Source organism: Gorilla gorilla, chromosome 19 (assembly GCF_029281585.2).
Source record: "Gorilla gorilla gorilla isolate KB3781 chromosome 19, NHGRI_mGorGor1-v2.1_pri, whole genome shotgun sequence".
Lineage (NCBI taxonomy): Eukaryota > Metazoa > Chordata > Mammalia > Primates > Hominidae > Gorilla > Gorilla gorilla.
In genome coordinates this window covers 44,301,710-44,327,574 of record NC_073243.2, presented here as the reverse complement: position 1 = coordinate 44,327,574, position 25,865 = coordinate 44,301,710, and the positions used below count along the sequence as shown (strand labels likewise).

General features: G+C 40.0%; 1 protein-coding gene across 8 annotated transcripts in view; it reads left to right on the top strand.

Moving 5' to 3' along the window:
- Positions 1–19,682: 19,682 nt before the first annotated feature.
- Positions 19,683–25,865, top strand: part of ERBIN (erbb2 interacting protein) — a 148,964-nt gene continuing 142,781 nt past the window's right edge. For 2 of the 8 annotated variants that reach the window (XM_019013535.4, XM_019013533.4), the window contains exon 1: positions 19,687–20,152. The gene's annotated coding sequence lies outside the window, so the exon portion shown is untranslated. Of the gene's footprint in view, positions 20,153–25,865 lie in introns of all 8 variants that reach the window. The other 6 variants (XM_019013538.4, XM_019013536.4, XM_055367653.2 and 3 more) reach the window with 5 other exon arrangements.

Genomic DNA, 25,865 nt, shown 5'->3' with positions numbered 1-25,865 from the left:
TAACAAATACACTTCAAATTAAAGTATGAGTGATTTGGAGGTTAACATTTGTTTTGCATTCTCTGTTTCAAAGCTTCCCTCATGAACAAGGGTAATGGGCATTGAATATACATTTATTATTTCCTGTGCATGCCTTTCCATGGTTATTTAGGTTTGTAACCTTTGAATTAGAGTGGTAAAAATGCCTTCTTTTCAAATGGGATTTTTTTTTTCTTTTAGGAGACAGGGTCTCATTCAGGCTGGAGTGCAGTGGCACCATCATAGCTCACTATAGCCTCGAACTCTTGGACTCAAGCAATCTTCCTGCCTCAGCCTCCCAAAGTGATGAGATTACAGGTATGAGCCACCATCCCTGACTCCAAATGAGAAAGTTTAATGCTGATCATTTGTACAATGGCTGGGGCACATTTATGGGCAGTAGAAATTCATTTAAAGAACTTCTTATAGGGGCTTAACAAGGAGAGTGGAAGATATTCTCAGTGTCAAATATTTTGGACTCTATGAGGGTCAAGCCTGTGGAAGGTGGTTTTTTTGTTTGTTTGTTTGTTTCTGCATCTTTATCCAATTTTTATATGTTCTTTATATGTCTCAAAGGCCTATTTCATTATCCTCCTTGGATTCTGATTGAGTCACTTGTATGCTCAAACTTCAGTTCTGCATGACTGAACAAATTCTTGGCATGAACTTTACTTTTTCATCCTCGTACTAAAAGCATGGGTAATATTGATAATTTTAATTGTTTTTCATATTTCTTTCAGTAGTGAGTTTGCAAAGCTCCCAAATTTCCATTTGTGTTGACCTCTCAAAATAGCTTCCTTATTTTAAATGAATTCATTATTATATTTTATTTGGGGAAATTAAGTCAATGCAGTGCAAAGTTATTAGCAGGCTTCCTGTACACTGTTTCATTTCATTGCTCATCTGAACTTCAAATCCTAGGTAGCTTACTGCATCCCAAACTTGAGCCTTCAGTATCCAAAGGGTCAGTCCAAGGGTCTCAAAGAAACTTGTTCCTATTAATTGCTCATCAAAGAGTGGGTCAGAGGTCTGGTTCAAAATTGAAACTCATAATAGCATCTAAGGGAGTGAATTCATTCTAGGGTCCTTGCAGGAACTCTAAGCCATGCCAGAAGATCCTAGTGCATATAAATTCTACCAACCCTTAACCAGCACTCACTCCTAAGAACTTTGGAGTATGAGGAAGAAGTAAGGGGTGTGTCTTAGAACTAATGTGCTGCCCTTCCAGTATACTAGCAAAGGATAAAACTTAAGCTTCCAAATTGGAAAAAGAATGTGTGAGCTGACTCTGTTTTTTAAACTCAGGACCAAACCTTGGTCCTCTCTTTGGACCCTGTAGGCTCTGAATTGATGGATTTGGAAAGATAATTGGGTGATTCTTTTCTACATCATTTCCAGAAAGCTACTAACCTTGCTTCAGAAAAATGTGTTCAAAATGCATCTTAAATTGCATCTTCTTGTTGACTTTGTCTCTAACCAAAGTAAATGTACCATAATGATCATGTTTAGCATGATGATAAAGTTAATAAGAATAATAATCATGTGAATGATTTCCATGAAAACTCTGTTAATCAGGTTTTTTTTTTGGTTTTTGTTTTGTTTTGTTTTGTTTTGTTTTAACGGAGCCTCACTCTGTCTCCAGGCTGGAGTGCAGTGGCACGATCTCGGCTTACTGCAAACTCCACCTCCTGGGTTCAAGTGATTCTCCTGCCTCAGCCTCCCGAGTAGCTGGGATTACAGGTGTGCACCACCACATCCAGCTAATTTTCATATTTTTAGTAGAGACGGGGTTTCACCATGTTGGCTGGGATGGTCTCAATCTCTTGACCTTGCGATCTGCCCACCTCGGGCTCCCAAAGTGCAGGGATTACAGGCATGAGCCACTGTGCCTGGCCTAATCAGTTTTTAAAATATAATGGAAACAGAAAAGTTTAAAAATAAACATGGCAGACTCTTTAAGTAAACTCATAGCTGGGAAGTTAGGAAAGAATTTTTCATAACCATGGAGATGCTGTGTAACAAGTTTCTATATGGCAACACTGTATAGAGCTGATGTAGTCAAATTGCTCTAACAAGGAGGTGAAGAGCAGTGATATGTCAAACAGACCTTGAATCAGACCCTGTTTTGACACTTAACTAGCTGAGTGGCCTTAAACTTTCTTAGCCTCAGTTTCTTCATATTCAAAATGGAGATAATAATGGTATTTATCTCATAGACTTTGGGGACTATTAAATGACTTATTGTGTGTAAAATGTACACACATTTTATGTTTAAAAACTCAGCCCCTCTATGTGGAAAAAAATGCATATATATATATATATATATATATATATATATATATATAAAAATGAGGCCGGGGATGGTAGCACACGCTTGTAATCCTAGCACTTTGGGAGGCCAAGGCAGGAGGGTCACTTGAGCCCAAGAGTACGAGAACAGCCTGGGCAACATGGTGAACCCCCATCTCCAGAAAAAATACAAAAATTAGCCGGGCCTGGTGGGGCTGCCTGTAGTCTTAGCTACTTGGGAGGCTGAGGCAGGAGAATCGCTTGAACTCAGGAGGTGGAGGTTGCAGTGGGCAGAGATCATACCACTGCACTCCAGGCTGGGAGACGGAGTGAGAACCTGTCTCAAACAAAAAGAAATAAAAAGAAAAAAGAAAAGTATCAACTTTGTAGGCTTGTGGGAAAAAAAAGAAAAAAGAAAAACTCAGCCCCTCAATAAATATTAATTTATATTTTTTACTCCTACATACCAAGCAAGTAATAATGTGTTTTGGATGCTGGTCTAAAGAACATAAGTGAAGCATGGCAAGATCATGGTCCATAAGAAGTTTCATTTAATTCTAGGGATCATCTGTAGTAAAAATACACACACACACACACACACACACACACACACACACACATATATATATATACACATTTTTTTTTTCTTTTTTTGAGGCTAAGTCTCGCTTTGTTGCCCAGTCTGGAGTTCAGTGGCCGATCTCAGCTCACTGCAAGCTCCGCCTACCGGGTTTATGCCATTCTCCTGTCTCAGCCTCCCAAGTAGCTGGGACTACAGGCGCCTGCCACTGCGCCAGGCTAATTTTTTGTATTTTTAGTAGAGACGGAGTTTCACCCTGTTAGCCAGGATGGTCTCGATTTCCCGACCTAGTGATCCGCCAGCCTTGGCCTCCCAAAGTGCTGGGATTATAGGTGTGAGCCACTGCGCCCAGCCCATCTGTAGTAATACTTTTAACTTCTTTATGTAGTTTTAAAATTGTGGTATAATATGCATAATACACATTATTATTTTAACCATTATAAATTGTACAATTCAATGGCATTAAGTACATTGACAAGGTTGTGAAACAATCAATCACTATGCATTTCTAGAACTTTTTCATCATCCTGAACAGAAACTACACCCATGAAACAGCAATTCCACTTTTGAGTGGTTATTTTAAAATGAATATTTTATCTTTTTATGTAAAGGAAAGAAAACTACCTTTTTAGCATTATTTGAGTATATTATCATATAGAAAATGAGAAAATAGAGATAAAAACGAATGAAAATGAAATCACTTTAAATTTCACTCTCCATAAATAAGTAGCTTCAATATTTTGTGATATGTTGGAGCTAAGCTATGAGAATGCAAAGGCATAAGAATGATACAATGGACACTGGGGACTCGGGGGAAAGGGTGAGAGGAGGGAGAGGGATAAAAGACTACAAATAGGGGACAGTGTATACTGCTCGGGTGATGGGTGCAAGAAAATATCAGAAATCACTACTAAAAAACTTATTCATGTAACCAAACACCACCTGTTCCCCCAAAACCTATGGAAATAAAAATAAATAAATAAAGTCTTGTGGAAAAAAAAAGAATGAGATTGGAGGTGTGGAGCTGAAACCAGAGATATCATACCAAATGTATTAGGCCTTAGCCAACTCAATGAAAGCTTGTCAACCTCACAAACCTAAATTGATATGAAATACTGACTTGAATAAATTATTCCAGTGCCCTGGAAAAAAATTTTTGTGATCTAGCTGTCACTAGTTTTCCTCTTGCAAACATCTATATATGTAAAATGAAACCCTATTATGAATTCTACTTTCTAATCATTTAAAAAATCTTTTAACTAGATAAGCACATTTTAGTAGATGTGGTAGGTAAATAACCATGAGGAAGAAAGGCAGAGAACTACTTCTCCATTTTAAAAAGACTTTGATGAGGAAGCAGTGAGGGGATAAAAACCAAAATGACCTGTTTTCATGAAGACCACTTCATCAGAAGACTAATTCTTCCTCAATCTACAACTGTCATGATCCTAAAAATTACTGTAGCAATTTGGCCTAAAGGCTAATTGTCATCCCTCGTGGTGTCTCAAAATGAACATAAATGAATGAAAAATCTTTAAAAAATATAACACAAAACAAAACTAATAGAAATGACTCCCTAAAGGGAGGGAACAGGATAATGGAAGAAGGAATGAAATGAGTTTATTATCTTATTATTATTTATCTTATTATATAGTTATATATAACATATATAACATATATATAACATATATAACATACATACATATATATATATATATATTCAGAGATATATTATAAGATGGTGGAGACAGAAGTAAGCCATGATCACATCACTGCACTGCAGCCTCGGCAACAGAGGGAGACCCTGTTTCTAAATAAGTAAATAAATACAATTTTATTTTACATATAAAACATTTATGTAATTTATATGGCCAAACTATATAATATATATCTTATGGCTGGAGCTGAACAGTTAGGGGGAAGGGAGGGTGGGGCAGCTGGGGGCTGGCCAGGGAGCTCTCTCTCTTTGTCTCTCAATTCATGTATGTAATCACAGGGCCTCTCCAAGTGGTCTTTCCATGTGGGCTAGTTTGGCCTTTCCCATACATGGCACCTTCAGGGCAGTCAGAATGCTTACTTAGCAGCTGATGTCTTCGAGAGCAAGTATTCCAGTGAACAAGGTGGAGGCTGCATTGCCTTTTATGCCCTCACCTGGGAAGTCACACCATATTATTTCCTCTGTACTCTATTGGTTGAAACAGAATTTAAAAACAGCCCATTTTCAAGGAGAGGGTTCATAGATTGCACCTCTCGGTGACAGTAATGTCAAAGAATTTGTGGACAGATTTTTAAACTGCCAGCCATAGCATCCTTAAAAACCTCACAACAGTACCCAACTCAAAAGGCCACAAAAGAATGGACAGTCTACATATCACGGTTACTCACAAGTAGGGACTTTGCTGATTCCCAGGCCCATGGAACAACCAATTCCTCTTAGGATTGCATATACCTTATAGATTTATGCAAAACATCATAACTTGGTATCTTTTAAATTACTTTATGACTTATCACATGTGAAACGCCCAGCCTAGTACTGGGTCCATAATAGACACTCTGTAAATATCAATGATAGCTGACATTTGTTTGAATTCCTCAGAAGATTTTACTGATTGAGCACACTATTAATAAATAGTAGTTTGTGTGATCTCATGATTCTCTGAAAGACTTGACGGAGTTACAGTTTGAAAGAAGAATGGACCTCTAGAAAACTAAAATTCAGTATAAAATGTTGCAGTTGGCTGATGTTTAGTGACAACAAAGAGTGGGTAGGCCAGAAAAGTGCCATTTCTCTCTCTTTTTTTATTTTTCTGAGACAGGGTCTCACTCTGTCACTCAAATGGGAGTGCAGTGGTGTGATCATGGCTTACCAGAACCTTGAACTCCTGGGCTAAAGCAATCCTCCCACCTCAGGCTCCAGAGTAACTGGGACTACAGGTGCATGCTGCCATACCTGGCTAATTTTAAAAAATTTTTTTGTAGAGATAGGATCTTGCTATGTTGACTATGCTGGTGTTGAACTCCTGCCCTCAAGCGATCCTCCTTCCTCAGCCTCTATTTTTACTTTCTATCAGCTTTCTTTTTCCACAGATTGCCTTTTGAAAAACTCTCCTGAGCAACAGAAAAAAAGGAGCATCTCCCTTACGTGAAGTATCAATGTATCATGCCAAAGCTTTTTAAAGAATACTAATGATGGTTAGAATCCAATCTGTTTAAAAATATTTCTGAAGATTAAGCAAAACATATACCAGATTTTTGAATCTAGAGTATTCCTTTGGCTTATAAGAAACCTTAGATTTTCTGTTAAGTCTGAAATGTCAAAAATGACCTTAAGTTATGGTGTTAGATACAGTAATTCATTTTGTAATGTAAATTAGTGTGTAATTTCCCAAACTGACAGAAATGTTAGATAATACCTATAGCTATTCAAAGAAAGAAAATCTAATATTATACTAAAGTAGAAGTTCCCTTAAAATTACAAGTCACATAAACAATGAGTAATTATAAATTATGAGTATTTATTTATTGAAATACTCAATTGCAATTGATGCTACTATATTACCCAATAAAATTACAACATAGTGTTCCAACTCTTCACTAATGTAGATTGCCAACAATTACATAAATTTCAGTGCTTTTACTTTTCCTATTTAGCGAGTTTTATTTACCTCAGAATATTTGTGGAATTGATATCTAGCTCCACGTATCTTGATCTAAGAAGCTCAAGAACTCTGTGTACCCAATCAGTCAATTATGATGTATCATAGAGCACAAAATTTCAGAGGTTCAAAGGCTGTTGACTGAATTCAACTGTGCTTTTTATATCACACATACCAAAAAATCTCAAAAATTGCAAACAGATGACTCTAGAACTATACGAAAGTCTCTTCACATTCTCTGCAAAATGACCTTCTAAATCATGTCTTATAAGAAAAATGTTTTTTTTTGTTGATGGAATTTTATTAAAATTAATAATAGGCCTAAAAAAAGAGAAGTACTACATATACTTTATTACATTCTTTGTGGAATATGTTCTGGAAAAATAGAAGGCACTACAGAAATAATTTAACTGAGGAAGAAGTTCTACTCTGCACAAAACTCCCATTGATGTCAGTGGGAGTTCTGTGAATGGAACAAATGTTGAACTTGACCCTGCAATGTTTAAACTGCAATCCTCCCTGCTCTTGGCTTAGCCTGGCTTCCCACTGAAAGGCGTTGTGGTCCGTGCAGGGATTACACAGCAGGTTAATAGTCTGGTTTTTCACTTCTTCTGGAGCAAACACATAATACCTTCTTTTAGGGCTATTACATACTTTTAAACACAAAAGACTTTAAATGAGGTAGTGTGAGAAAGTAAAAGGTAGAATCTGTGAATGGAAACTTCTGTTGAGAATGATTTTTAAACTATCTTCTCCACTAGTGCCTGAGAACCATCAATGAGTCCTATTTACATTAAAGGAAAAGGGAAGAATACCAAGATCTTAGAGACCACTTAGTATATCGGTATTGAAAATCATCACTGAGTGAGCCATGTTCACTCTGTTTTTGTTATATTCCATTACACACATATAAGGAATGGTTACCAGCAAGATCCCAATACAATTGTTTTTTGGTAAAATAAGACGGTATGATTATAACTAAAGTTAAGAAAAAAACACATGTTTTTACCACAAGGTAAGCTACTGCAGAACCAAACTAGAGTGGCTCATTTTTCACTCAATCTCACAAAAAAAGATGTGACTCTAGTTATGGATCTAGCATAATCACATATTACTGCTACCCAAAAGTATTATGTTCTGGAGCAAGGGCCTTGAAATCACCTAGTCTATATAGTTATACCCAGGCACTTGAATAACAACATAATCAGGGTCTTACTTTTAGCTGTTGGTATTCAGTGGAATTATTTGTCCTCCTTTGTATACTTTGTAAATCCTTTATTTTCTATAACACATACATATTGCCCTTATGGAGAGGAAAAAATAAAAGAAAGGGATCAGCTTTTGTTTGAAAGGAGCAGAAGAGGAAGATGAAAAAACAGGAAGTATTTCAAGTTGAAATTAAAACTTTTTGTTTTTATTTGACAGAAGATTGTGGATTTAAAACAAAACAAAACAAAACAAAACCCAATGATTAAAAGTGAAAATGTTGGCTTATACATGGTGTGGGAAATCTACTGTTGCAGGCATTAAAAGTAGTTACAGGTTTACATATAGTTTATGGTTGGCATTTATGCTCTGGTCTTTCAGGTTGCTGGGTTCAGATTCCAGCTCTCCAACTTCCTAGCTACATAGTCTTGTACAGGCAGGTTATCTATTAACCAGCATCCTAATTTATTATTCTGATAGGAATGTATTGAAGAGGAGGAGGGAATGGAGGAAGGCTTGGGAGAAGTTTACAGAGGCTGAGCTGTGTTGCTTGGATCAGCTGTAGAAGCTTGGGCTCTCAGGCGTCAGATGCTTGCTTGCACAGGTAGCTGAGAAAGACACTTGGGAGCCATGAGCTTCAGGGTCTCAGAGCAGTTTCAGAGTGGCCTTCTGTTTCATTAATTCTCTACCCAGGAGGCTCCTGGTGCTGCAGGATCCTCTTTCCAGGGGAAATCAGACTCACTTAGGAACTGAATGACTTCTAGCAGTTCTCTTTCTTTTTAACTAATTCAGAACTTGTTACTGTTTTATTATTTTTTATATTATAGATTTACAAGTTTTAAATCAATACGTCTTTTAATGTTAATGCCATTCATTTTTAAATATTTATCAAAAAATTTTCTTATGTATACATTATACTGAAATCCGTTTCATGTTCTGGCTTTTATGAAAGTTTAACCCTAAATCTTTTTTTTTCCTCTACTTGCTCTTTTTCACAATTTTAACTCTCACATCTCTCATTTCGTTTTCTACAAACATTTTAATCTTTTAAAAAGATGTTATTTCAATTCCTAGTTTTAGGTCTGTTTTAGTCCTTTATTTTTTATTTATTTATTTTTTGAGATGGAGTTTTGTTCTGTTGCCCAGGCTGGAGTACAATTGGCACGATCTCTGCTCACTGCAATCTCTGCCTCCCAGGTTCAAGTGATTCTCCTGCCTCAGCCTCCTAAGTAGCTGAGATTACAGGTGCCTGCCACCATGCTAGGCTAACATGCCAGCTAATTTTTGTATTTGAACTAGTGACAGGCTTTCACCATGTTGATCACGCTGGTCTTGAACTCCTGCCCTTCAGTGATCCACCCATCTTGGCCTCCCAGAGTGGTGGGATTACAGGCCTGAGCCACCGTGCCCAGCCTGTTTTAGTCTTTTAAAAATTTATGTTGCTGCGTGTGGTGGCTCACACCTGTAATCTCAGCACGTTGGGAAGCTGAGGCTGGCAGATCACCTGAGGTCAGGAGTTCGAGACCAGCCTGGCCAACATGGCGAAACCCTGTCTCTACTAAAAATACAAAAAAAATTAGCTGGGTGTGGTGGGGTGGGCACCTGTAATCCCAGCTGCTTGGGAGGCTGAGTCAAGAGAATTGCTGTAACCCGGGAGTTGGAGGTTGCAGTGAGCTGAGACCGTGCCACTACAGTCCAGCCTGGGCGACAGAGTGGGACTCCATCTAAAAAAAATAAATAAAATTTATGTTGAGCCTAGTTTTTTCCCTTCTTCTACCTGAGCCCGTATTTTTTCTCTATTACTTGTCTTTATAATAGCTGGCAGGAAGTAAATTCAAGGAAGTGTGAAGAGTGGATAAAGTCCATATTATAAATAGAGGCAGAAAGAGAAAGGCTTTCTTCCTCTCTCTCTCCCTGACTCCTGCAGCTGTTCCTGCACTGGCCTCCTTAGATCCTTCCATAGGATTCTTTAGTCCAAATAGAACCTTAATCCATTTAACCCGGGAGAATTTGAGAGTTAATTCCCTTCAGGGCCTTAAATCCATTACACAAACAGCACTTTTGATTTGCCAGAACAATTTGCTGCCATCTCACACTGTTCAGCCCTTATTTTAAAATCCATGGTTTCCAAAGTATACAATTATTGGAATTGGGCAAAGTATATAATTATTGGAATTTGGGGAAACTATGGCAAATACATACTCAGAAGCCTGGTGGTCTGTCTAGAGGAATATGCTCAAGGAGGGGTTCACTAGGATATGCCCAGGTCTGACCCTTTTGAGATGGTGCTTCCTCAAATATTCCATGCTTCCTCAAAAAGTTCCATGAACTTCCCTGCTGACATTCATGGAGAGTGGCACCAGAAAAACTCTTGTCTAGTTTCAGGGACCATGTTTAAACCGGTTTAATTCCAACCCACGATCATCAGATTAGTTCACTTCCCTTTCTGTTCAGGTCATGGGAGCACCCTTTAATTATAGTCCAGTGGAGTTCTTTTTGCTTGAGAGAACTGGAAAACAATCACTGCCCCAAATACAATAATAACAGCCGAAGCTGACTAGAGTTTCATTATCATTTCATTTCAAACGGGGTTATTCCTCACCTTGGTTTTTAAAGCCCCTACATGTTTTCAAATACTGATTGGCTCTTTATATATGTATTTTTGTAAACTTTTAAAATGTCTTTTGTAAATGGTTTAATTGGATTGTCCAGTTGGATTTTGTAAATAGTTCAACTGGATTGTTATTTCCTTCCAGACCTATAAGAGCTCTTTGTATATATGGATATTAAATTGTTTCTTATATTGTTTCTAATGTTTTAACTTTGTTTGGTGTCTTTTGCCAACAGGAGTTTTCAACATAGTTCTGTCAAACTTTTCTTTGGTGGCTTCTGGGTTGTTCCGTGTTTGGATTGCTATGTGGTAGCAATGTGGCATGGTTGAACATATACTGAGGTGAGAGAGAACTGGGTTCTAATTATGGTTTTGCCACTAACCAGTAGAGTGACTTTGGGCAAGTCTTCAAACCTGTGTTCGCTCAGCTATAAAATGCAGTTGAAGCAGAAACAAGATGACCTCTGAGGTTTCTTCCTGCTTATTCTTCCACTGCTGAACATTCTCAGATTCTAGAGTTTTAAAAGCTTATTTTCTTTAAGTAGGCCAATCATTCTCCCTGAAACGAACACTTCTTATTTGCCTAGTGACATTTTCATAGTGTAAAATCTAGCTAGTGTCAGAATTATCTAAATTTCTGAATTTTTGGCATCTGGATTAATAACAAATTTTTATATAAGATTTGGTGAGTTTATGCTTGTTTTCTCTTATGGGTTACAGCATAGGCTTTATAGAGAATAGATATTGCATTTAATATGTAATCTAAAATATGTGTATTATGGAGCAACTAAGTCAATGGATATTTAATATGGCTTATTATATTTTATTGATGATAATGAATTGTAGTCCTCTTGATACAAGAAAAAAAGGATAGCTTTTATTTGTGTAGTGTTGATAGTGTGCTTTCATGTTCATCATCTTGTTTGGTGCCCACATAATCCTATGAGAAAGATTAGGCCAGGCGCGGTGGCTCACGCCTGTAATCCCAGGACTTTGGGAGGCTGAGGCGGGTGGATCACGAGGTCAGGAGATCGAGACCATCCTGGCTAACACAGTGAAACCCCGTCTCTACTAAAAATACAAAAACTAGCTGGGTGTGGTGGCACATGCCTGTAGTCCCAGCTACATGGGAGGCTGAGGCAGGAGAATGGCATGAACCCGGGAGGCGGAGGTTGCAGTGAGCTGAGATCGCGCCACTGCACTCCAGCCTGGGTGACAGAGCAAGACTCCGTCTCAAAAAAAAAAAAAAAAAAAAAAAGGAAAGATTAGATAGGACTTATTCTATTTTATAAATCATGAAGCATTACACAAAGAGATTAAATGATTTATTCAAAGTCACCAGCTAGTAAATGCTAATGTCAGTGCCCATACCTTTTTCTTTCTTTCCTTCCTTTCTTTCTTTCTCTCTTTCTTTCCTTCCTTCCTTCCTTTCTTTCTTTTTCTTTCCTTTCTTTTTTCTTTCCTTCTCTCTCTCTTTCTTTCTTTCTTTCTCTCTCTCTTTCTTTTTTTGAGACGGAGTTTCACTCTTGTTGCCCAGTGGTCAGTTATAGGTAAATTAAATAAAATATCAAGAAAAAAAGTATTTCTATTAATAGCTTGGTATGCTACATACCAGGAGATATGAAAGATATACTACATATAGTTTTGTATAAGAAAACAAAAAGCCTCAGAGGGAATTTCAAGAAGTAGAAAGAAACATCCATCTTAGAGAAAAACTAGGAGAACAAAAGAATTGAAAATAAGTTAGAATTGGAAAACCATCCATCTTAGAGAACCATTCATCTTAGAGTAAAACTAAAAGAACAAGAGAATTGAAAGTAATTAAAAACTAGGGAAACTGGAGCCAGGCATGGTGGCTCACACCTGTAATCCCAGCACTTTGGGAGGCTGAGGTGGTAGAATCACTTGAGCCCAGGAGTTTGAGACTATAGTGAGCTACGATCATGGCACTACACTCCAGCCTGGGAAAAATGCTAAGAAAACTAAAATAATAGATCTGAAGCTAAAGAAAAACAGAAGGGAGAGGAAATATTTAAAAAATATGTTATAATTTAGATCAGCATTTTTGAAGGAAATTGACAGCATTTATAGTCACTTCCCAGAAAATAAATTTCATCCCAAGGGAATAAAGTATGTGTGCCAAAGTATATTCAGAATTATTTTAGAAAACTCAATGGAAAAACATCATTTTCCAATACTGATTAAATCAGACATAGGTGAGATTTGTCCAGTAGTCTGCTTATGATACAGTAGTTTTTGACAATACAGAGAGAATTTACTCTGACTTTATTTTTTTTTTTTTAATTTTTTTGAGACGGAGTCTCCCTGTGTCGCCCAGGCTGGAGTGCAGTGGCGCGATCTCAGCTCACTGCAAGCTCCTCCTCCCAGGTTCACGCCATTCTCTGCCTCAGCCTCCCGAGTAGCTGAGACTACAGGTGCCCGCTACCACGCCCGGCTAATTTTTTTGTATTTTTAGTAGAGACGGGGTTTCACCGTGTTAGCCAGGATGGTCTCGATCTCCTGATTGTGATCCACCCGCCTCGGTCTCCCAAAGAGCTGAGATTACAGGCGCGAGCCACCATGCCTGGCCTACTCTGACTTTAAAATAGGAATGATGTGATACTTAACTAGTAAATAAAGTTTCTATGTAACATAGTTGGCATTTTTGAACAGGGCATTTAAGCATCTTACTACACCTCGAATTATGTTTAATTCCAATTTATTGGCTATTTTCATGGCATTTTTATGCTAAACAGTTTTCTAAAATAAAATATTATAGAAAAATGTAAATTTATTAAGTGTGGGAATAAGTGAGGAAAAGAGCAATTTCATTACCTAAAGAAAGATAGTATTAAGTGAAAACCTGCATTGAAGGGCAATAAGCAGTCTAACAGAAGTCTAAGTAGAAGTCTAAATAAACTTCTTTTGTTGATTTAATACTGCTCTGATTTGGAAAGAGGTATGCATATTGTAATATGATAGAAATAGATTATGATTCATACTAGGGAGGACTGGAGAGGAGAAGTGGATCAGAAGAAGGCACAAAGTTGAAAATTGTTAGTTTGATCATTTGCCTCAGTTGATCCAGGACAGTCTTAGTTTTACATTTGTTGTCCCTGTGTAATTATTATTTATTGTTATTATTATTTTGAGATAGGATCTCACTATGTCACCCAGGCTGGAGTGCAGTGGCACGATCTCAGCTCATTGCAACCTCTACCTTCTGGGCTCAAGTGATCCTCCCACCTCAGCCTCCCAAGTAGTTGGGACTACAGGCACCCACCCCATACCCAGCTAATTTTTGTATTTTTTTGAAGATATGTGGTTTCACTATGTTGCCCAGGCTGGTCTCGAACTCCTGGATTCAAGTGATCTGCTCACCTTGGCCTCCAAAAGAGCTGGGATTACAGACATGAGTCACTGAGCCCCACCCCTGTGTAATTATTAATAATGTCTTTGTTCACTCTCAAAGTATCCTACTTTGGATGATAGACTATATGGTCACCTTAGAAATAATAGAAATAATGGAAGCATAGTACATATTATTGGTGCCTTTACTACGACTGGTCCAGTAGTACACTAGTCCCAGTAACTCAGGAAGCTGAGGTGGCAAAATCGCTGGAGCCCAGGGGTTCTAGGCCACAGTGTGCTATGACTGTGCCTGTGAAGAGCCACTGTAGTTCAGCTTGGAGCAACATAGTGAGACCCTTGTCTCTAAAAAAAGAGTGCACTACTAGTAATAGCTAATACTTTTGAGTCTGCCAAGCACTGCGATACTGCGTTAAATACTTTATGAGCATTGTCCCATTTAGTTTTCCTAATAATCTGTAAGGCAGTATTATAATCTCCTTTCTAGAGAAGAGGATGCTCAAGTATATGTTTATAGATGTTCAGGAACTTGCCCAAGGTCACTTAAGTAGCCAAGTTTCTAATTCAAGCAGTCTTGTTTCAGAAGCCACACAAATAATCACAATGCATTATTTATTTCTCTCCCCATATTTAAAAACTTCATAAGACATCTGAAATTCAACTTTGATAGTTTACAAAATATATAGCATAGAAAAAAGATTATTAAGCATATACAAGAGGAAAAAAAATCAGTTTTCCAAAAGCTTTTCACAAATAGAGGCAGACTTTCCATGCGATGCATAAAATATTTTTTAAAATATGCTTGAAATGTCAAAACATGTTATGGGAGAGGTGATTCCATTCTCAAAGTATTACAGAATCCATAATATTGGTTCTTGCATGTACAGCCTCTTTTGAGCCAAAGAACTTCTTTCCTGCATACTTGCCACCCTAACCTCCTGGCCTCTCTATCAAGAGTCTAAGATGGAAGTAAAAACGGGGAAGTCAAATCCCTATTAAAAATACATGTTATAGTGCATTTTGATCTAATTGAACCAATGTTTCTAGACTTCATTCAAATCTAACCCTATTCTAGCCTGAAGATTCACTTTTCCCAAACACTACTCTACTAAAAACTGGTTTTAGGTAACCAGTTCTTTACTAGGGGTCTGGTAAAGGAGAAAAGAAGAATTATCCCAAACTTGTCCTTGCCCTCTATTTTTGTCTCCTCAATGCTCCTGTGCAGGCGCTTGGCTGGTATCGGGAAGTGACAGGGGTATCCTTTTTAAAAGTGGATGAGCTCTCCCTTAGAGCAGTTTTTCCCCCCGATGGATGCTGTGTACTTTCCTTGGAATGCTTAAGGCCCTAAGCTTTCCTTCAGTTGAAATAGCTTATCTCTAGCAGACAGTAATTCCTTTCCTGAGCCCAGCCATTGGGAAGGGGAATCCCAAAGAAAAGATTTTCTGCCTTTCACAGAGAATCATTCAGAGAATCACAACAGGGAACTTGAAGCTATACTATCAATAAACATTAGTTAACTTACTCTCTAAGGTGGTCTTGGAATTCATTTAATTGTTGCAGACTCACAGGCAGCCTTGTTTAAGGTGGGGTTTTAGTTCTTCTTTAATCATAACTGAAAAGTTAAGTCCATCTTAGTGTAACGTCCTGTAGGAGGATTTTCAAAGGAAACTAATCTGTAAAGCATAGAATGAGAGTACCTTGTAGAATAAATGGAAGATTTGGCTCTATCTGTGTGTGCTGCTTATATGAAACAAAATTAAATACTCAGTGATTAATAACAAAGATGAATTGTTTGTGATTGCTGAACACTCTGATCATATACCTGCCATTTCACCCTTCTGTATGCACACTGATGCAGAATTCCAGAGAAAATACTTTATAAATAGATTATTAAGGAAATATTTGACAAAATAGGTAACTACAGTTGACCTTTGACCACGCAGGGTTGACTGCATTGGTCAATGCAAATTTTTTTCAATAAATATATTGGACTTTTTTTGAAGATTTGCAACAATTTGAAAAACTTGCAAACGGTGTAGCCTAGAAATACTGAAAATTTTTGTGTATGTCATGAATGCATAAAATATGTGTAGACACTAGTCTATTTTTATCATTTACTACCATAAAATATAAACAAACCTATCATAAAAAGTTAAAATTTATCAAAATGTAGGCACACACTTACAGACCAAGCATGGTGCTATTTGTAGTGGGGAGAAATGTAAACAAAATGTAAAGCTACAGTATTAAATCATAACTGCATAAAATTAACTGTCATGCAAACTGTACTACTGTAATAATTTCATAGCCACCGCTTGGTGCAATTGCAGCGAGCTTAAGTGTTGCCAGTATTCGCTTTAAGCTGTGTAATGCTAATCATCTCTGAGTGAGCAGTTCATCTCTCCAGTAAATTGCGTATTGCAGTAAAAAGTTCTCTCTCATGGTTCTCACATATTTTCCATCATGTTTAGTGCAATACTGCAAAACTTTAATAACACTACGGCATCCATATGAAGTGCCACTGGTGATGCTGGAAGTGTTCCCATGAAGCAAAGTCATGACATTACAAGAAAAAGTTGAACTGCTTGATATGTACCATAGACTGAGGCCTGCAGCTGAGGTTGCCTGGTATTTCAGACAGATAATTCATCTTGTAAACAGACAATGTAAACTTATGGTATGGATATAGTACATTACTGTGAATGTAGTTTCTCTTCCTTATGATTTTCTTAATAACATTTATTTCTCTACTTACTGTAGGAAGACAGTACATAATACATATAAGATACAAGAAATGCGTTAATCAACTGTTTTATGTTATCAGGCTTCTGGTCAGTAGCAGGCTTATTAGTAGTTGTTCAGTTTTGGGAGAGTCAAATGTTATATGCTCACATGGTTGGTTGGTGCCCCTAAATTCCATATTATTCAAGGGTCAACTGTATTGACAAGTGTATCCTGGATTCCATCCTCCTTTCTTGGTTTTGTAGAGACAAGGTCTCACCATGTTGTCCAGGCTGATCTTGAACCCCTAGGCTCAAGCAATCCTCCCGCCGCAGCCTCCAAAGTGCTGGGATTACAGGTGCGAGCCACTGCAACCGGCCAGATTCCATCCTCTTAAGGCCAGTGTATTAGGTGGCTCATTCTTACAGTATGAGTAAGCAGGACTTATTTAGCCATCAAAAGGGTCCTTTTATTGACTGTAATCCTCTACTCTCTATATATCGCTCCAAGGAATGAGACTATATTTCCCTCTCCTATCAACTCAGCCTCAGCATATGTTATCTCTAGTTATCTCTATTTTTCCCTTCCAACAAAAGTTGCTTTAGGGAAACAATCTGATGAATTAGGTATAAATGACTAATAAGGATTAAAATATTACTTTTCCCAGGATTATGGTTTTGTGCTAGAGAAAAAAACTACTTAAAGGGATAAAACTCTAATGGCAGAATTTCAGGTGAGTTGGAGGGTTTTTGGTTATAGGTACTTTTCTAGCCTAGATGGTAGTCTGTCAGATTGGTCCTGAGTATGAGTATAAATTTTAAAAAGGCTAGGACCAGGGCAAGTCTTAGCCTAAAGCAGTGGCCTGATCAGTTAAGTTTAGAGAGGAGGGTTAGGTTTACTCGAATCTATGGCATCACATTTAAAGGGGTCTCGAATCAACTTGAGATTAGAAGCAACACTGGAATCCCAGAATCTAGCTGGTTTTCCACTAGTATGGGAGATATTCCATCCTGGGATGCTTTAGGAGAGTGACCCCTTTCAGTTCAGAGCTATGCCACTGAGTTCTGATCAGGCGCAAAACGGTTTTTGAAAACGGAGCAAGAAATCTTCCCAACGATGATTACAAATAGCTTGTACAATATGCTAACTTTAGCTTTTTATGCAATGGTTAAGATTCATTTTCACATAGATATCCAGCTTGGTAACACTGGCATAGCTGCTGCCATTTCCTAGCTTCCAGCGAATACTCTTACCTCTAATTCAGCACTGAATATATCTGAACACTTCAGTACTACCTGTAAATCTTCAACTTCTGCTCTATGCTACATAACCTAACATCTGTATTAATTCCAGCAGTTCTTCAAGTAGTTAAAAATGCTCCCAACCTGAATAAAATGACTTGAATATCTTCGGCGTTATTTCAAGTGTTCGTAACTAACGTACAACTCATTTTGGTAAATGATTACTTGGTGGAATTTATGAACTCTTTCTATTGGCAAGCCAAAAAAAAAAAAAAAAGGTCCGTAGGGGATATAGCTCTTTATTCAAACTTGGTAATAAATAATTATCTCTAGAATACAGACGGAAGAACTGAACCAGGGACTTCAGCGACCCAGAGGCTAATTATCACTGTACACAGTTAAGTGCAGCAGAGAATGGGGGTGGCGAATGGTTCGCTCCGCATTACGCTCCTTCTCTGGGTAAAACAAGGCCGTCTTTTCTGTGAACATATTTAAAGCAAGAACTGCAAAAACTGTGCAATGTTATGGTTGAGGCTTTCTATTTGCCATATGTGTTGACAGAATGCTTAAGAGTCTCTCTCCGCAATAAACGCGAACCCTGCCAGGCTGAATTATTAGGGCCAGCGCAATTCAACGACTGCACCACCACCGAACCGCTGGGGTTGGAAGCCTGCGTCGCATCGGAGCGTACCCATGTTTCCTCTAACAAAGGCACGATCTTGAGGCCATTTCGCGGGCCCTTTTCCCACTCCCAGCGCCAGCTTTGTCTCCCCGCCGGTGTGAGGCTGAGACTTGGAGGAGGCTGAGCTGCGCCGCTGGGGAACAAGCTCGAAGGGCGGGCGTGGGAAGCTGCACCGCGCTGCCGCTGTGGTTTCCTGCGACCTGACCGTGCCATTAGAGGAAGTTAGAGTGCTGCAGCTGCAAGAGATACCTGCTGCCTTCAAATCAGGGCTGGACTCCAACAACCCCTGTGCACCGATTACTGTCGTACAAAGAAACTCCATCGGCCGGCGCGGCGGAGGCCTGTGGGCTCTCTATCTCTCTGGCTGGGCGCTGGGCCGCGAGCAGACAGCAGGGTCGGCATTGCCAGCGTTCCCCACCCTGGGGGGCTCGGGAGTGGGGGAGTGCGGGGTCGCGGAGCGGGCAGGGAGCAGCGGGCAGGCCTCGAGGGGCCTGGGCCAGAGTGGGCCTCACGGCGCGCCTTGCACGCGAACCCACGGCCGCCGGCTGCCCCTCCCCCGGCCCCCGGCCCGCCGCCCCCAGCCGCCGACGTCGGCCCGCACCGCCCCCGCGCGCTGACTGGCCCGCGCCGGCCTCCTGCCCGGCTGTTGGCGGTTGGGGCGAAGCCGGCGGGAGGCCGCCCCGTCCCCGCCCCCGCCGCGGAGTCGCGGCGCGCAGCCTCTTCACCCGTCGCGGCCGGGGCGGTGGCGCTGTTGCCGCCGCGGCCTGTGAGGCAGTAACTCCCCTCCGCCCCTGCCCCATTCCTCCTCCTTTCTCTCCGCTCCCTCCGTCCTCCCTCCCCTCGCCGTCTCTCGCTCGAGTGAATGTGGCGCGGCGGCGCGGGACGCAGTCTCGGCCCCTGCCGCGGCCCCGCAAGCTCGTGAGGAGACGGAGCTGCCGCCTGCTCCCGCCCCCTGCGCGTCTCGGGGAGCCACCGCCGCTGGCGAAGGAGAACAAGCAGGGCAGCGGAGGGACGGTGGCGGGAAAACGGGAGAGGGAGGAGAAGAGGGTTCGAGAGCGAGTAGGGAAAGCGGGGAGGGACGGACGGAAGGACGGACGGCCCGACGGACGGCCCGGGGAGGGGGCCGCTATTGAGCCTGCCCGACTCCTCGGCTCCGGCTCCGGCTCCGGCTCCGGGTGGCGGCGGCAGCGGCGTCGCGGACGAAGGGCGCGGCAAGCGCTATCGAGACAATAACCCTGCCGCCCGGCTCTGGGGGCGGCGGAGAGGAAGCGGTGGCGGCCTAGCGCGGCCGAGGCTCGCCGAGCGCCCGGGCAGCGTCCTCGCCCCCGCCGGCCGGGTGCCGCTGCCGTCCGGTGTGCGGGGCTCGCCGGTTGCCCGGAGCCCGAGGCTCCCGGCGGCCGTCCCCTCCCCTCCCCCTCTCCGGTGCGCGCGGAGCTGGTTTTCCGGGTTCCCCTGGACGGAGCTGGATCCTGCTTCTCGCCAAGGCAGGAAGTGAGTTTCGCACTGCAATTCCGGGCGGTGTCACGAGTGAAAAGTTTTTTTTTTTTTTCGGCGGAGATCCTCGTTGGGGCTGGGAAACTCCTGCAAAACTCGAGACCAGGAAGCCAGCCCGCACCCCAACCCCCACCAAAGCCACCTACTCTTCTGCGGGAGGCCAGTCCACATCCGCTCTCACCCGAGAGAGATATTCAGCTGGATCCAAAGTGACTGATGAAGGGAAGGAAATCATGTCAAGCGAAGCCTTGAAAAAGCTGCCCTGAGACGCTGTCCCGCCGAAAGGTAATTTTCACGAAAAGTGTCTCTGAGTCACAAAGTTCATGGGACTTTGTGACTCGGAAAAGAGATGATCCTTTAGTGTTTTTCACTCTTCTCCAAGTTACCCTAAATCCTCCTTTTCTCATATCGAAGCGGTTAATAATTGAGGGGCTAAATAATCGAACTGCACCCCACCGCGTCCCGTCTCCCCCGCTTCCCCGCCCCACCATCTGGACTTTGGATTTTTTGGAAGAGGCTGTAAGAATGCGGTGGGACGAAAAGTTTTTAGCAATCCGAAGAACGATTGCCTTTGTTCAGCACAGGGGCCAGAAGTTTTGGCTTTCTGGAACGTATAGAGTGTATATTAAGTTGCTCAGCCAGGCACCTTCTGTTTGGGAAGAAAGTTTGGTCGCTGCAGTGAGTGATTTGCTGTTATTGAGATGGCTGCCGCGTTTGTTTATACTCATACCGATTATATTGGCGCTTGCGTTAATCGTATATAGAGGTTTTTATTTTTATTTTTTTTATTTCCAACCCTGATCAGTATATTTAGTTAGATTTTAGAAACCAAAAAATCTTGCCATTCTTAGTCGTTTTTCAGGGTGAGTAATATATTTCTTTAGTTGTGTGTAGTGTGTGTTTTTCAGACGTTTAGCGCCGTATAACTTGTTTAATTAATTGAAAGCAAGTATCGACTAGGCTTTTCTTGTAACTGATCCATTACGAAGAAAAAAGGAGTAAGGACTAAGAATAGAGAGAGATAATTAAACAACAATAACAACCTGTAAGACGTTTGATAGGACTTTTGTACAGTTCGGAACAGACTATATGGGAGGGGAGGTAAAACGCTTAAAACGATTTTCAAGGGAATCACAGTGGTTGTGATAAAAAGCTGTGCTTTTCGAGTAGTATGGTATTTACATTTTTGTGTTGTCCCAAATGTTTTTGGTCGGTTCTGCATAAATAGTGATAGGTTCTGCCTACATCTGTGGGGGCAGGATTCATGAAGCATGGCAGACATTCCACCAGTCAGAGCTATGAACACTTCTGAACCAATGGGGACTAGTTTTGATAGCAGCAAACCCAAAGTTTTTTTCAGTGGTGTTTTAGTCTTTTTCTGTTTAGTTTTTTTCCCGGTACTTTTGCGGTACAGGGAGGTGAAATACAATACTGTACTTTTGAATATATATTGAATAAATTTGGTAATCCTGTTGGTAGGTATATCCTAAATATATACTGATGTTTAGATTGCCTATTCTGTCTCACGTAATGACCGGAAACCCGAGGAGAGAGTTGATTTTCTTTAGTTCAAAGAGAAAAAATAAGTTTTAAAGATCAGGATCAAATTATTTCACAATTTGTTCTTTGCTACTTCAGCTTCGTTAAGTACATCTCCAAAGGCAGTCCTTTATTTATTACTGTAGTTTGGATTTTTTTTTTCCTCCCCGGGGCATGGTCTCAGGAGATTCTTTTTTTTTTCATTGTTGGTAAGATTTGTGAACCGTGGAGTAATTCTTGTTAAGTCAAACTAGCTTTATCAAAGAATTTAAAGTGCATAACTCATCTACTTTATAATTTTGGAACGTATCATTAGGCTGCAAAAGAGGTTATTCTTGGGCATCTGAAAGAGGTGAACAAAATAAATGGCATTGAACTTCAGTTTCCTTATATGGCTTATACTTGGCTTCAAAAGCAACAAAACTTTAATAGAGCAAGTCCCTTACAGAGAATTATCGCTTTATGAAGATGGTTATTTATTAGTAAATTTTGTATAAAAAAAGTATCGTAGCACTTGAAAATGACTATTTAAGCCTCTATTTTTAGATTTAGTTCTTGATTTTTTTTCTCAGGAGAAGAGTAGTATGTTTCGATGCAGACAACACGTTTTATAAAGTGAGGTGTTCACCTTTGTGTTTCTTTTTTTTCTCCTCAACAAGGCATAATTTACTTCGTAGTTTTCTTGGAATTCTGTTAGTTTATCACTGAATTAACTTAAATTTTAGGTTTTATACTATTGTGAAACTATAAGTATTTTCGAAGCCTTGTTTAAACTGTGACAGAGGTTTGAAAAGAGGTTAATGGAGTCATCAGTTAAAATATTTTTAAATGGCTTCAAAATTTGGATATTCTTCTAGTATGGTGTGGATTTTCGAAGATTAAATTGGCAAATAGAGAGTACTTCCGAAGTCTATATTGCACAAAATACACACTTAAAGGCTCTGTTTATTGAAGGTAATCATGAATTTTCAGGACTTCAACTGATTCAAGTAGTACTGTTACGAAGTCTCCTTGCCATTTGAGATCAAACTATTGTAAACTTTATGTATAAAAAGCTTACAGAGGTACAAACATGGAAACCAAATTTTTATTGTATGCTGTTTCTTAATGAAGTGATACCTATAGATACATTACACATATATCGTTGGCAAATCTCAAAAATCGATTATTTTACACATTGTTGGTATTGCACTATTAGTAGTAAATAATACCCTTTAAGAAATACAGTTAAAAGTTTCAGAAAATAGGTGTATATTTCAAAATTACTTATTTGAAATAATTGCTTACGGATAATACGATTTAGACTTTAAGCTGCTTTTGTTTTGGAAATAGATTATGGCAGTACTTACAGAGTATTTGGGATTATGCAGAATTTTAGTGATGCTGGGTAGCAGTTTCTTTTTTATTTTTCGTAATTGCTGCTTATCCAGATTCTCCTTACATACCCTACTTGGCTGCTTGCATTTTGACTCTTTGCCTTGCTCATTCATTTCTTGAATCTGTTACATGCTTGCTTCCGTTTTCTTTTTCTGGGAATACATCTCTATTATAAACCTCTAAAGATGTCTTTGTCTTTTCCTCTTGTTTTTTTTTTTTTTTTTTTTCGAGATGGAGTCTTGCTCTGTTGCCTAGGCTGGAGTGCAGTGGCACAATCTCGACTCACCACAACCTCCACCTCCCGGGTTCCAGCGATTCTCCTGCTTCAGCCTCCCAAGTAGCTGGGATAACAGGCGCACATCATCATGCCTAGCTAATTTTTGTATTTTTAGTAGAGACAGGTTTTGCCATGTTGGCCAGGCTGGTCTCTAACTCCCGACCTCAGGTGATCTGCCCACCTCGGCCTACCGAAGTGCTGGGATTACAGGTGTGAGCCACTGAGCCCGGCCTACTGCTAACTCCCATTTTTCAGATTCACCTTTTAGCTGTCTCTTCTTAGGTTTCCTAATTGTAAAAAAGAAACTTAGCTGCTATTCAGCTTTCTCTTCTGATTCCCTTAGCTTCCTATATTTATAGTTAGCTTCATTTACCTAGCCTTATTTTCTCTGTGTTCAGTTGGTCGTTCTTAATTATGTTTTGCCATTTCCCTCTTTTCCAAACTGTTAGTCTATGTTTATCACCTCAAAAAACTGTTCAAAACATGCAGTAGAAAAAGTTTATCTGATCTGGTTTTATTAGCCCATTTAATTCTGAATATCCCCTTTGCATTTCAACTAAGTGTACATGCTGGTATTTTAACTTTATATTCATCAGTATATTGCTTTGTTTATTTTGAGATGGAGTCTTGCTCTGTCGCCCAGGCTGGAGTGCAGTGGCAAGATTTTGGCCCACTGCAAGCTCCGCCTCCCCCACGTTCACGCCATTCTCCTGCCTCAGCCTCCCGAGTAGCTGGGACTAGAGGCGCCCGCCACTGTGCCTGGCTAATTTTTTGTATTTTTAGTAGAGACGGGGTTTCACCGTGTTAGCCAGGATGGTCTTGATCTCCTGATCTCATGATCTGCCCACCTCGGCCTCCCAAAGTGCTGGGATTACAGGCATGAGCCACCGCTCCTGGCCATTGCTTTGTTTTATACTTTGTTTTCTCAGTTTTCCTTTTTCTCTTTAGTGTTCTTAAAATTGACTGTTAAGATAATACCAGGTTGTTATTTATTCTTATGTATTAAGACTTTGTAACCCTCTCTACCTTCTTGTTTTATTATACTTTTGGCCTCTTAAAACATACAGATATATTTCTCTGTTCCTTCTTCTCTGTACCTTCCTCTTCTGTCCTACCTTTCAAGTTAGATGTCTTCTCTGACACAGAATCCCTAAAATTTTGAAATTATCTTTCTTTGATTTCATGAAATAAGCACAGTAGTACTCTATCACTCTATTTTTGTCACTTCAAATTTTGTTCCAGACACCATTGAATGAAGGCCTTGCCAGGCTTTAAGTGATAGTGTGGAAGACGATAGAAAAGGAGAATATCTAAAAATTCACTTAATAAGACTCTACTTATCTGGAGGTTATTTATTATAGCTTTAAAAGCATATTGAATGTAGTGGAAAAACTGGAAAATAAAAAATGACATCTCCTTAATCACAACAGGTATAACAGAGTCTGGGGACTTCACTTTTAGGGCCATTATTATTCAGAGCCCATTTACTTATGTACATAATGAGCTGTTTTTGGTTCTTTGGTGTCCCAGAAGGCGTGAGAAAGGTACATTTACAGCATTGTGAAGTTATGACCTGTGCTGTTACAGTGAAGCAATAGAAAAATGGAAAGATGACTGAATAACTTAGAAAATAACCTGGGACAACTTACTTTGAGGCTAAGTGCCTTGTACATTTCATTTGTGTAGGAGGATTCACTCTGTTATAATATGGTATAATTACAAGAAATAGTAATAGTCCTAAGGCAGCTGTTCTCAGACTTTTTGGTTTGACTCAAAACAGAAATTTAAAAAATTAATTTATTTGAAAATAAGCTATTGCATGTTAGTGTAACATTGTTTTAAAAAATATAATTGTTTTCTAAAATAAATAGCAAAAATAGTGGCAATGTTTTATATTTTTGCAAGTCTCTTATGTTTGGCTTAATAGAAAACAGCTTGATTCTCATATCTGCTTCTTCACTCCATCTGTTAGAATATGTTCTTTTGGTTAAAGTATATGAAGAAAATCCAGCCTTATACAGGTATTTGGTTGGAAAAGGGAGGAAGATTTTCTTTCTTTTGTTTTTTTTTTTTTTTTTTGAGTTGGAGTTTGCTCTTGTTGCCCAGACTGGAGTGCAATGGTGCAGTCTCAGCTCACCGCAGCCTCTGCCTCCCGGGTTTACGCGATTCTCTTGCCTCAGCCTCCTGAGTAGCTGGGATTACAGGCATGTGCCACCACATCCAGCTAATTTTGTATTTTTTGTAGAGACGGGGTTTCTCCTGTTGGTCAGGCTGGTCTTGAACTCCTGACCTCAGGTGATCTGCCTGCCTTGGCCTCCCAAAGTGCTGGGATTACAGGTGTGAGCCACCGCGCAAAGTGCTGGTCACAAGGTCAGGAGATCAAGACCATGGACAACATAGTGAAACCCTGTCTCTACTAAAATACAAAAAATTAGCTGGGTGTGGTCACAAACGCCTGTAATCCCAGCTACTCAGGAGGCTGAGGCAGGAGAATTGCCTGAACTCGGGAGGTGGAGGTTGCAGTGAGCCGAGATCGCGCCACTGCATTCCAGCCTGGCGACAGAGCAAGACTCCGTCTCAAAAAAAAAAAAAAAAAAAAAAAAAAAAGACATAAACCTGGGAATATGTAGTGGTGCTAGTGCAGCTTGAAGGCATTGCCTTTGTTCTTGTAAAGGTGTTAGCTGTTTTATCCACCATTGCTTTTGCAACATCAGTGTAAAATGTAAATATAATGGAAAAGGGAAAAATGACATTTCAATATTATTATAAACACAGTTTTGACCTGGAAGTTTCCTTGAAAGTGTC